This window comes from Amblyomma mixtum, unplaced genomic scaffold, assembly GCF_055824585.1.
Source record: "Amblyomma mixtum isolate Tamu unplaced genomic scaffold, ASM5582458v1 scaffold_108, whole genome shotgun sequence".
NCBI lineage: Eukaryota > Metazoa > Arthropoda > Arachnida > Ixodida > Ixodidae > Amblyomma > Amblyomma mixtum.
The window spans coordinates 25,001-37,500 of record NW_028317638.1 but is presented as its reverse complement, the minus strand read 5'-3'; the positions used below and the strand labels follow the sequence as shown (position 1 = coordinate 37,500).

General features: G+C 60.4%; 2 non-coding genes across 2 annotated transcripts in view; both read left to right on the top strand.

The window, feature by feature from the left end:
* Positions 1-8,783: 8,783 nt before the first annotated feature.
* Positions 8,784-10,598, top strand: LOC149324943 (small subunit ribosomal RNA). The gene has a single exon (XR_016286629.1). It is a non-coding gene; the product is annotated as a small subunit ribosomal RNA (ribosomal RNA).
* Positions 10,599-12,373: 1,775 nt separating this feature from the next.
* The window catches only part of LOC149324942 (5.8S ribosomal RNA), a 153-nt gene continuing 26 nt past the window's right edge, over positions 12,374-12,500 (top strand). Inside the window, exon 1 of the ribosomal RNA XR_016286626.1 lies at positions 12,374-12,500. This exon is cut by the window's right edge and continues 26 nt beyond it. This is a non-coding gene — a ribosomal RNA (5.8S ribosomal RNA).

Genomic DNA, 12,500 nt, shown 5'->3' with positions numbered 1-12,500 from the left:
GCCCGGTAGACGGGGTCGCTTTATTCGGACTTTGCCGTTCGGGCGCGTCTGCCCCGGTAGACGGGGTCGCTTTATTCGGACTTTGCCGTTCGGGCGCGTCTGCCCCGGTAGACGGGGTCGCCTCTTTCGGACTTTGCCGTTCGGGCGCGTCTGCCCCGGTAGACGGGGTCGCCTCTTTCGGACTTTGCCGTTCGGGCGCGTCTGGCCCGGTAGACGGGGTCGCTTTATTCGGACTTTGCCGTTCGGGCGCGTCTGCCCCGGTAGACGGGGTTGCCTCTTTCGGACTTTGCCGTTCCGGCGCGTCTGCCCCGGTAGACGGGGTCGCTTTATTCGGACTTTGCCGTTCGGGCGCGTCTGCCCCGGTAGACGGGGTCGCTTTATTCGGACTTTGCCGTTCGGGCGCGTCTGCCCCGGTAGACGGGGTCGCTTTATTCGGACTTTGCCGTGCGGGCGCGTCTGGCCCGGTAGACGGGGTCGCTTTATTCGGACTTTGCCGTTCGGGCGCGTCTGCCCCGGTAGACGGGGTCGCTTTATTCGGACCTTGCCGTGCGGGCGCGTCTGGCCCGGTAGACGGGGTCGCCTCTTTCGGACTTTGCCGTTCGGGCGCGTCTGCCCCGGTAGACGGGGTCGCTTTATTCGGACTTTGCCGTTCGGGCGCGTCTGCCCCGGTAGACGGGGTCGCCTCTTTCGGACTTTGCCGTTCGGGCGCGTCTGCCCCGGTAGACGGGGTTGCCTCTTTCGGACTTTGCCGTTCCGGCGCGTCTGCCCCGGTAGACGGGGTCGCTTTATTCGGACTTTGCCGTTCGGGCGCGTCTGCCCCGGTAGACGGGGTCGCTTTATTCGGACTTTGCCGTTCGGGCGCGTCTGGCCCGGTAGACGGGGTCGCTTTATTCGGACTTTGCCGTTCGGGCGCGTCTGCCCCGGTAGACGGGGTTGCCTCTTTCGGACTTTGCCGTTCCGGCGCGTCTGCCCCGGTAGACGGGGTCGCTTTATTCGGACTTTGCCGTTCGGGCGCGTCTGCCCCGGTAGACGGGGTTGCCTCTTTCGGACTTTGCCGTTCGGGCGCGTCTGCCCCGGTAGACGGGGTCGCTTTATTCGGACTTTGCCGTTCGGGCGCGTCTGGCCCGGTAGACGGGGTCGCTTTATTCGGACTTTGCCGTTCGGGCGCGTCTGCCCCGGTAGACGGGGTTGCCTCTTTCGGACTTTGCCGTTCCGGCGCGTCTGCCCCGGTAGACGGGGTCGCTTTATTCGGACTTTGCCGTTCGGGCGCGTCTGCCCCGGTAGACGGGGTCGCTTTATTCGGACTTTGCCGTTCGGGCGCGTCTGGCCCGGTAGACGGGGTCGCTTTATTCGGACTTTGCCGTTCGGGCGCGTCTGCCCCGGTAGACGGGGTTGCCTCTTTCGGACTTTGCCGTTCCGGCGCGTCTGCCCCGGTAGACGGGGTCGCTTTATTCGGACTTTGCCGTTCGGGCGCGTCTGCCCCGGTAGACGGGGTCGCTTTATTCGGACTTTGCCGTTCGGGCGCGTCTGCCCCGGTAGACGGGGTCGCTTTATTCGGACTTTGCCGTTCGGGCGCGTCTGCCCCGGTAGACGGGGTCGCCTCTTTCGGACTTTGCCGTTCGGGCGCGTCTGCCCCGGTAGACGGGGTCGCTTTATTCGGACTTCGCCGTTCGGGCGCGTCTGGCCCGGTAGACGGGGTCGCTTTATTCGGACTTTGCCGTTCGGGCGCGTTCGCCCCGGCCGACGCGGGACGAAAGTCGTTTGCGACTTTGCCTTCCCTGTGTAGGGCGTTCAAAGGCGAATCTTTTGTTACCAATCTCGTCACTTTGCTGCCAGTCTGGGCCGAGATACGTGCGATTGAACGGTATCGCCTAGGCAGACGCGGTACGGGGTTTTCGAATTTTTAAAGGTCCTTTTCTTTGGCGGAGCACGACGAATTTTACAGCGCCGCGTCGGCCGCGCTGCGGCGCATCTTTTTCGATCATCACATTGCGGTCGGAGCAGCGGGCGATTAACCGCTCGCGACAGGGAGACTTTGACCATTTCAAACTTTTCACGGCCGGCCCCTATGTCTCAAGCCTACGAATTTGAAGTCAGTGTGCAGGCCACCGGTCCCGTCGTTTTCCTGCCATTCTCGCTCGAGATAGGGGCGATTCAACAGTCTCGCCTAGGCAGACGCGGTCCCGCCTAGGCAGACGCGGTTCCCTCCCCGGCGAACGCGGTAAATGGTCTTCGAGTTTTTAGAGGCACTTTTACCTGGCGGAACGCGACGAAATTTACGCCACGCGTCGGCCGCGCCGGCGCGCATCTTGTGCAGTCATCCCCGACCCGCTGCTTCCAATGTAGCCGGAGCAGCGGGTGATTGACCAGTCTCGCAAGGGGCCGCCTTTTCGAATTCTCGCGGCCGTCGCCTTGAGCGCAGCCGCTCAGTTTTTAGTTGCGCGCGTTGGGCTGAGAAGGGCGAACATTTTGAGACCTCTCCCGTCCCTTTCGCGCAACGCAAGGCAGAGTTACGCTCGTTTGAAGCTCGCCTAGGCAGACGCGGTCCCGCCTAGGCAGACGCGGTTGCCTCCCCGGCGGACGCGGTGAACGGTCTTCGAACTTTTAAGGGCGCTTTTAACTGGCGGAACGCGACGAAATTTACGCCACGTGTCGGCCGCACCGCGACGCATCTTGTGCAGTCATCGCCGACTCGCTGCTTCCACTGCAGCCGGAGCAGCGGGCGATTGACCAGGCTCGCAAGGGGCCGCCTTTTGTAATCTTCGCGGCCGTTCCCGTGGGCGAATCCGCTCCATTTTTAGATCCGCGTGTGGGGCTGAGAAAGGCGAACATTTTGAGACCTTTCTCGTCCCTTTCGCGCAACGCAAGTGAGAGTTACGCTCGTTTGAAGCTCGCCTAGGCAGACGCGGTCCCGCCTAGGCAGACGCGGTAAATGGTCTTCGAATTTTTAAAGGCACTTTGAACTGGCGGAGCGCGACGAAATTTACGCCACGGTTCGGCCGCGCCGGCGCGCATCTTGTGCAGTTATCGCGGACTCGCTGCTTGCACTGTAGCCGGAGCAGCAGGTGATTGACCAGGCTCGCAAGGGGCCGCCTTTTCTAGTCTTCGCGGCGGTTCCCGTGGGCGCAGCCGCTCAATTTTTAGTTCCGCGCGTTGGGCTGAGAGAGGCGAACATTTTGAGACCTTTCCCGTCCCTTTCGCGCAACGCAAGTGAGAGTTACGCTCGTTTGAAGCTCGCCTAGGCAGACGCGGTCCCGCCTAGGCAGACGCGGTTGCCTCCCCGGCGGACGCGGTAAACGGTCTTCGAGTTTTTAAAGGCACTTTGAACTGGCGGAGCGCGACCAAATTTACGCCACGGTTCGGCCGCGCAGGCGCGCATCTTGTGCAGTTATCGCGGACTCGCTGCTTGCACTGTAGCCGGAGCAGCAGGTGATTGACCAGGCTCGCAAGGGGCCGCCTTTTCTAATCTTCGCGGCGGTTCCCGTGGGCGCAGCCGCTCAATTTTTAGTTCCGCGTGTGGGGCTGAGAAAGGCGAACATTTTGAGACCTTTCCCGTCCCTTTCGCGCAACGCAAGTGAGAGTTACGCTCGTTTGAAGCTCGCCTAGGCAGACGCGGTCCCGCCTAGGCAGACGCGGTAAATGGTCTTCGAATTTTTAAAGGCACTTTGAACTGGCGGAACGCGACGAAATTTACGCCACGGTTCGGCCGCGCAGGCGCGCATCTTGTGCAGTTATCGCGGACTCGCTGCTTGCACTGTAGCCGGAGCAGCAGGTGATTGACCAGGCTCGCAAGGGGCCGCCTTTTCTAATCTTCGCGGCCGTTCCCGTGGGCGAATCCGCTCCATTTTTAGATCCGCGTGTGGGGCTGAGAAAGGCGAACATTTTGAGACCTTTCCCGTCCCTTTCGCGCAACGCAAGTGAGAGTTACGCTCGTTTGAAGCTCGCCTAGGCAGACGCGGTCCCGCCTAGGCAGACGCGGTAAATGGTCTTCGAATTTTTAAAGGCACTTTGAACTGGCGGAGCGCGACGAAATTTACGCCACGGTTCGGCCGCGCCGGCGCGCATCTTGTGCAGTTATCGCGGACTCGCTGCTTGCACTGTAGCCGGAGCAGCACGTGATTGACCAGGCTCGCAAGGGGCCGCCTTTTCTAATCTTCGCGGCCGTTCCCGTGGGCGAATCCGCTCCATTTTTAGATCCGCGTGTGGGGCCGAGAAAGGCGAACATTTTGAGACCTTTCCCGTCCCTTTCGCGCAACGCAAGTGAGAGTTACGCTCGTTTGAAGCTCGCCTAGGCAGACGCGGTCCCGCCTAGGCAGACGCGGTTGCCTCCCCGGCGGACGCGGTAAATGGTCTTCGAATTTTTAAAGGCACTTTGAACTGGCGGAGCGCGACGAAATTTACGCCACGGTTCGGCCGCGCCGGCGCGCATCTTGTGCAGTTATCGCGGACTCGCTGCTTGCACTGTAGCCGGAGCAGCACGTGATTGACCAGGCTCGCAAGGGGCCGCCTTTTCTAATCTTCGCGGCCGTTCCCGTGGGCGAATCCGCTCCATTTTTAGATCCGCGTGTGGGGCTGAGAAAGGCGAACATTTTGAGGCCTTTCCCGTCCCTTTCGCGCAACGCAAGTGAGAGTTACGCTCGTTTGAAGCTCGCCTAGGCAGACGCGGTCCCGCCTAGGCAGACGCGGTAAATGGTCTTCGAATTTTTAAAGGCACTTTGAACTGGCGGAGCGCGACGAAATTTACGCCACGGTTCGGCCGCGCCGGCGCGCATCTTGTGCTGTCATCGCGGACTCGCTGCTTGCACTGTAGCCGGAGCAGCGGGTGATTGACCAGGCTCGCAAGGGGCCGCCTTTTCTAATCTTCGCGGCCGCTCCCGTGGGCGAATCCGCTCCATTTTTAGTTCCGCGCGTTGGGCTGAGAAAGGCGAACATTTTGAGACCTTTCTCGTCCCTTTCGCGCAACGCAAGTGAGAGTTACGCTCGTTTGAAGCTCGCCTAGGCAGACGCGGTCCCGCCTAGGCAGACGCGGTTGCCTCCCCGGCGGACGCGGTAAACGGTCTTCGAATTTTTAAAGGCACTTTGAACTGGCGGAGCGCGACGAAATTTACGCCACGGTTCGGCCGCGCCGGCGCGCATCTTGTGCAGTCATCGCCGACTCGCTGCTTCCACTGCAGCCGGAGCAGCGGGCGATTGACCAGGCTCGCAAGGGGCCGCCTTTTCTAATCTTCGCGGCTGTTCCCGTGGGTGCAGCCGCTCCATTTTTAGATCCGCGTGTGGGGCTGAGAAAGGCGAACATTTTGAGACCTTTCCCGTCCCTTTCGCCCAACGCAAGTGAGAGTTACGCTCGTTTGAAGCTCGCCTAGGCAGACGCGGTCCCGCCTAGGCAGACGCGGTTGCCTCCCCGGCGGACGCGGTAAACGGTCTTCGAGTTTTTAAAGGCACTTTGAACTGGCGGAGCGCGACCAAATTTACGCCACGGTTCGGCCGCGCCGGCGCGCATCTTGTGCAGTCATCGCCGACCCGCTGCTTGCACTGTAGCCGGAGCAGCGGGCGATTGAGCAGTCTCGCAAGGGGCCGCCTTTTCTAATCTTCGCGGCCGTTCCCTTGGGCGAATCCGCTCCATTTTTAGATCCGCGTGTGGGGCTGAGAAAGGCGAACATTTTGAGACCTTTCCCGTCCCTTTCGCCCAACGCAAGTGAGAGTTACGCTCGTTTGAAGCTCGCCTAGGCAGACGCGGTCCCGCCTAGGCAGACGCGGTTGCCTCCCCGGCGGACGCGGTAAACGGTCTTCGAGTTTTTAAAGGCACTTTGAACTGGCGGAGCGCGACCAAATTTACGCCACGGTTCGGCCGCGCCGGCGCGCATCTTGTGCAGTCATCGCCGACCCGCTGCGTCCACTGCAGCCGGAGCAGCGGGCGATTGACCAGTATCGCAAGGGGCCGCCTTTTCGAATTCTCGCGGCCGTTGCCTTGAGCGCAGCCGCTCAATTTCTAGTTGCGCGCGTTGGGCTGAGAAAGGCGAACATTTTGAGACCTTTCCCGTCCGTTTCGCGCAACGCAAGTGAGAGTTACGCTCGTTTGAAGCTCGCCTAGGCAGACGCGGTCCCGCCTAGGCAGACGCGGTAAATTGTCTTCGAATTTTTAAAGGCACTTTGAACTGGCGGAGCGCGACGAAATTTACGCCACGGTTCGGCCGCGCCGGCGCGCATCTTGTGCAGTTATCGCGGACTCGCTGCTTGCACTGTAGCCGGAGCAGCAGGTGATTGACCAGGCTCGCAAGGGGCCGCCTTTTCTAATCTTCGCGGCCGTTCCCGTGGACGAATCCGCTCCATTTTTAGATCCGCGTGTGGGGCTGAGAAAGGCGAGCATTTTGAGACCTTTCTCGTCCCTTTCGCGCAACGCAAGTGAGAGTTACGCTCGTTTGAAGCTCGCCTAGGCAGACGCGGTCCCGCCTAGGCAGACGCGGTTGCCTCCCCGGCGGACGCGGTAAACGGTTTTCGAATATTTAAAGGCACTTTCACCTGGCGGAACGAGACGAAATTTACGCCACGTGTCGGCCGCGCTGCCGCCCATCTTGTGCAGTCGTCCTCGACCCGCTGCTTCCACTGTAGCCGGAGCAGCGGGTGATTGACCAGGTTCGCAAGGGGCCGCCTTTTCGAATGTTCACGGCCGTTCCCGTGGGCGCAGCCGCTCAATTTTTAGTTCCGCGTGTGGGGCTGAGAAAGGCGAATATTTTGAGACCTTTCCCGTCCCTTTCGCGCAACGGAAGGCAGAGTTACGTTCGTTTGAAGCCCGCTCCGGTAGACGCGCTTATGACCCGCGGGGGTCTGGGTACTTATCGCTGCATATATAAGGGGGCATACCGCCTAGGCAGACGCGAAACAGTAAAGCGTCCGCTTTGTCAGCAAAGTCCGAAACGGACCTCTCGACGCCCGGGAGGTGAATTCGGGCTTTAGGCGGCCTCGGCAGATGTGATTTTCATGAGTTTGTGCATTATTTATGCGAGTTTTGCGGCGAACGCGCCTCGAGTACGGCGGCTCGCCCGACGGCTATGTCCACGAGTACGGCTCGTGCGGGGCGCCGCGGAAGCGCGGTTGTGCGATGCCGCAGCAAAGCGCGCACGATTTGAGTGGCTTTTGCGGCGAACGCTCCTCGAGTACGGCGGTTCGCCCGATGACAATGTCCACGAGTACGGCTCGTGCGGGGCGCCGCGGAAGTGCTTTTTTGCGATGCCGCAGCAAAGCGCGCTCGATTTGAGGGGCTCTTGCCGCCAACGCGCCTCGAGTACGGCGGTTGGCCCGATGACAATGTCCACGAGTACGGCTCGTGCGGGGCGCCGGGGAAGCGCTTTTGTGCGATGCCGCAGGAAAGCGCGCACGTTTTGAGCGGCTCTTGCGGCGAACGCGCCTCGAGTACGGCGGTTCGCCCGACGGCTATGTCCACGAGTACGGCTCGTGCGGGGCGCCGGGGCAGCGCTTTCGTGCGATGCCGCAGGAAAGCGTGCACGATTTGAGCGGCTCTTGCGGCGAACGCGCCTCGAGTACGGCGGTTCGCCCGATGACCATGTCCACGAGTACGGCTCGTGCGGGGCGCCGGGGCAGCGCTTTCGTGCGATGCCGCAGGAAAGCGCGCACGATTTGAGCGGCTCTTGCGGCGAACGCGCCTCGAGTACGGCGGTTCGCCCGATGACCATGTCCACGAGTACGGCTCGTGCGGGGCGCCGGGGCAGCGCTTTCGTGCGATGCCGCAGGAAAGCGCGCACGATTTGAGCGGCTCTTGCGGCGAACGCGCCTCGAGTACGGCGCTTCGCCCGACGGCTATGTCCACGAGTACGGCTCGTGCGGGGCGCCGGGGATGCGCTTTTGTGCGATGCCGCAGCAAAGCGCGCACGATTTGTGGGGGTCTTGCCGCCAACGCGCCTCGAGTACGGCGGTTCGCCCGATGACAATGTCCACGAGTACGGCTCGTGCGGGGCGCCGGGGCAGCGCTTTCGTGCGATGCCGCAGGAAAGCGCGCACGATTTGAGCGGCTCTTGCGGCGAACGCGCCTCGAGTACGGCGGTTCGCCCGACGGCTATGTCCACGAGTACGGCTCGTGCGGGGCGCCGCGGAAGCGCGGCGTTGTGATGCCGCGGCAAAGCGCGCACGATTTGTGCGGCCCTTGCGGCGAAAGTGGCACGAGTACGGCGATTTACTCACCCACGGAGGTCTGGGTACTTATCGCTGCTATTATATGGGGGGGTCCCAGTGGAGCAGTCGGCGGCGCGCGCCCGCGTGTGCGCGCCGTGACCGGGTCTGATATGCGGCCTCGTGCCCAGCGTGTCCCCGTCCCTCGGACCCCACGGCATTCGTCTGCAGCCTCATCCGCGTCTGCGATAGGGGCTGGTTGTCGGACGACGCTGTTTCCACGTTTTACGAGGTGTGTTCCGTGCTACCCGGACTCGATTCCGTGCGAGCGCGCCGAAGACGCGGGCGTGTCCCGTCGTCTGGCGGCTTGGCCGTCTCGGCTACGCAGCAAGCGCCGTCCAGTTGCCTAATGCTGCGGCCCTAGAGGCCGATGTGCGCACTGGTGGGCGCGTTACAAATGCTTTGCCTAAAGGCACACGTGCTCTCTTGCCGCGTGGCGATTGCCGTACCTACGGGTCGGATGCCGCAGCGAGCTCGAACGATGCACGGGCAGCGCAAGCTGCCGCGAAAAAGATGCGTCGCGCGCTGGGGGTTTATGGCGGCCCTATCGGCGGCGACGAGGCACCCTTCTGGGGCGAAAAGGGAATGCCTATGCATCATACCTGGTTGATCCTGCCAGTAATCATATGCTTGTCTCAAAGATTAAGCCATGCATGTCTAAGTACATGCCGAAATAAGGCGAAACCGCGAATGGCTCATTAAATCAGTTATGGTTCCTTAGATCGTTTCTTTCTACTTGGACAACTGTGGCAATTCTAGAGCTAATACATGCATTGAGCCTGAAGGCCTTTGGCTGACGGGCGCTTTTATTAGACCAAGACCCATCGGGCTCTGCCCGTACTCTGTGGTGACTCTGGATAACTTTGTGCTGATCGCATGGCCATGAGCCGGCGACGTTTCTTTCAAGTGTCTGCCTTATCAACTTTCGATGGTAGGTTACTTGCCTACCATGGTTGTTACGGGTAACGGAGAATCAGGGTTCGATTCCGGAGAGGGAGCCTGAGAAACGGCTACCACATCCAAGGAAGGCAGCAGGCGCGCAAATTACCCACTCCCGGCACGGGGAGGTAGTGACGAAAAATAACAATACGGGACTCTTTTGAGGCCCCGTAATTGAAATGAGTACACTCTAAATCCTTTAACGAGGATCAATTGGAGGGCAAGTCTGGTGCCAGCAGCCGCGGTAATTCCAGCTCCAATAGCGTATACTAAAGCTGCTGCGGTTAAAAAGCTCGTAGTTGGATCTCAGTTCCAGACGAGTAGTGCATCTACCCGATGCGACGGCTCGGACTGAACATCATGCCGGTCCTCTCTTGGTGCCCTTCATTGGTGCGTCTCGAGGTGGCCTGCGCTTTTACTTTGAAAAAATTAGAGTGCTCAACGCAGGCGAGTCGCCTGAATAAACTTGCATGGAATAATAGAACAAGACCCCGTTTCTGTTCTGTTGGTTTTTGGAATACGGGGTAATGATTAAGAGGGACAGACGGGGGCATTCGTATTGCGGCGCTAGAGGTGAAATTCTTGGACCGTCGCAAGACGAACTACTGCGAAAGCATTTGCCAAGAATGTTTTCTTTGATCAAGAACGAAAGTCAGAGGTTCGAAGGCGATCAGATACCGCCCTAGTTCTGACCATAAACGATGCCAACCAGCGATCCGCCTGAGTTACTCAAATGACTCGGCGGGCAGCTTCCGGGAAACCAAAGTATTTGGGTTCCGGGGGAAGTATGGTTGCAAAGCTGAAACTTAAAGGAATTGACGGAAGGGCACCACCAGGAGTGGAGCCTGCGGCTTAATTTGACTCAACACGGGAAAACTTACCCGGCCCGGACACTGGGAGGATTGACAGATTGAGAGCTCTTTCTTGATTCGGTGGATGGTGGTGCATGGCCGTTCTTAGTTGGTGGAGCGATTTGTCTGGTTAATTCCGATAACGAACGAGACTCTAGCCTATTAAATAGGTGCGGGGTTCCCAGCACCTTACAACCTTCTTAGAGGGACAAGCGGCTCCTAGCCGCACGAAACAGAGCAATAACAGGTCTGTGATGCCCTTAGATGTCCGGGGCCGCACGCGCGCTACACTGAAGGAAGCAGCGTGTCTTTATCCCTGTCTGAAAAGACTGGGTAACCCGTGGAACTTCTTTCGTGATTGGGATAGGGGCTTGCAATTGTTCCCCTTGAACGAGGAATTCCCAGTAAGCGCGAGTCATAAGCTCGCGTTGATTACGTCCCTGCCCTTTGTACACACCGCCCGTCGCTACTACCGATTGAATGATTTAGTGAGGTCTTCGGACCGATGTCCGGCGCGGCCTTTCGGTTGCGCCGGTCTGTTGGAAAGATGACCAAACTTGATCATTTAGAGGAAGTAAAAGTCGTAACAAGGTTTCCGTAGGTGAACCTGCGGAAGGATCATTACCGGATTGTGCTTGTCACACCCGGCGCCGCCCCCACTTATAAGCGGGGGAAGGCCTCAACCGCGGAGTTGCGAGATTCTGAAGCCGCTTCTCTGCACAAACTGTTGCGCCCAGCGGAGCTCCGTCACCAAGGGAAAGTCGGACGGGCTGTATCCGCAGGTTTGAACGGCGTAACGCACCACTCATGGTGGGCTTTCGGTTGTCGACAACCGTCGAAGAGGCGCAAACAGAGCCGGTAGGCAGGCCGAGGGAAAGGCCTGCCCGCTGCCAAGGGAACGGCGGCGGCTGCTGCGAAGTACGAAAGGAAACGCTGCTCGCTGGCTTTGTCGTGTTGCGACCACGAGTCGGTAGGCGGGCCGAGGGAAAGGCCTGCCCGCTGCCAAGGGAACGGCGGCGGCTGCTGCGAAGTACGAAAGGAAACGCTGCTCGCTGGCTTTGTCGTGTTGCGACCACGAGTCGGTAGGCGGGCCGAGGGAAAGGCCTGCCCGCTGCCAAGGGAACGGCGGCGGCTGCTGCGAAGTACGAAAGGAAACGCTGCTCGCTGGCTTTGTCGTGTTGCGACCACGAGTCGGTAGGCGGGCCGAGGGAAAGGCCTGCCCGCTGCCAAGGGAACGGCGGCGGCTGCTGCGAAGTACGAGAGGAACCGCGGCTCGCTGGCTTTGTCGTGTTGCGACCACCAGTCGGTAGGCGGGCCGAGGGAAAGGCCTGCCCGCTGCCAAGGGAACGGCGGCGGCTGCTGCGAAGTACGAGAGGAACCGCGGCTCGCTGGCTGGGAAACTGCGCTTCTGCGCGACGCGCACGCGGCGGGACGCGCGCGGCCCAGGGAACGGCCGCGCGCGAAAGGTCTCGCACTGCGGGCGCGGAGTCTGACGCCGCGCCGACGGCGCGAAAGGAGGCACCGGGACCGAAAAGGACGAGGGATTATAATCCCGCACTTTGAACGCATTCGCGGCAGCCGGGTTCTCTTGCTGCTTCGTCCTTCCCAGCCTTCGAGTAGTCTGTCGGTGCGCTACCGAAACGCCGTCCATGGCACTGTGGCCGGTGGGCTCCTATTGCGGGAGTAGACTGATGAACGTCCGCTTTGCGGCTTGTTCCAAGTACGCGCTGCGTAGCCACGGCTAGGCGGTGCCTGTCTCCTTGCGAAGCAATGATGTGGCGAAATGGTCGAGTAGGGAGCAGCACGATGGCGCACCCGGGGGCGACCGGACCGGGGGGCGTTGGGAAAACCCCCTCCCCTACAAAAGGGTGCAGCAGCGGTAGGCGGTGATGACTCGCCTTGAAAGATGTGAACAGCAGTTGAGTGTGAACAGCAACAAAAAAAACCGCTGCTGGAGTCCGGGGGTAGCGTCGCTGCAGATCGCAGAAAGGTGCGTGAGGACGGTGGCACAGAGCTCCAAGAATGTATATTTCTAGCAAACGCCGGTGCTTCGAGGTGTTCTGCGGTCAGGCCCGTGCGGGCGGAGCGGGCGTGCCCAAGAAGGCACAAGAAGACCCACCTCTGATGAAGACCGGAATTGGAGCGTCACGCGTCGGCTCAGCACTTCTGCCTTAGTGGTTGCCAAATGCCTCGTCATCCTATTAGTGACGCGCAAGCCATTATCGCACAAAAGCTTCGAGAGACTTTGCTCGCTTTGGCTTTGAGGCACGCGCAGCATGCCGAACGGACGGCTGCGAGGCGCGAAAGACGTCGGTCGAAACTGCGACTGGAGACCAGGGGAAAAGCCCGGTGCCTAAAACCCTGGTTGTACTGTACGGATTTGAACAAACCAAACGCACGACTCTAAGCGGTGGATCACTCGGTTCTCGGGTCGATGAAGAACGCAGCCAGCTGCGAGACTTGGTGTGAATTGCAGGACACACTGAGCACTGATTCTTCGAACGCACATTGCGCCCTTGGGTCTTC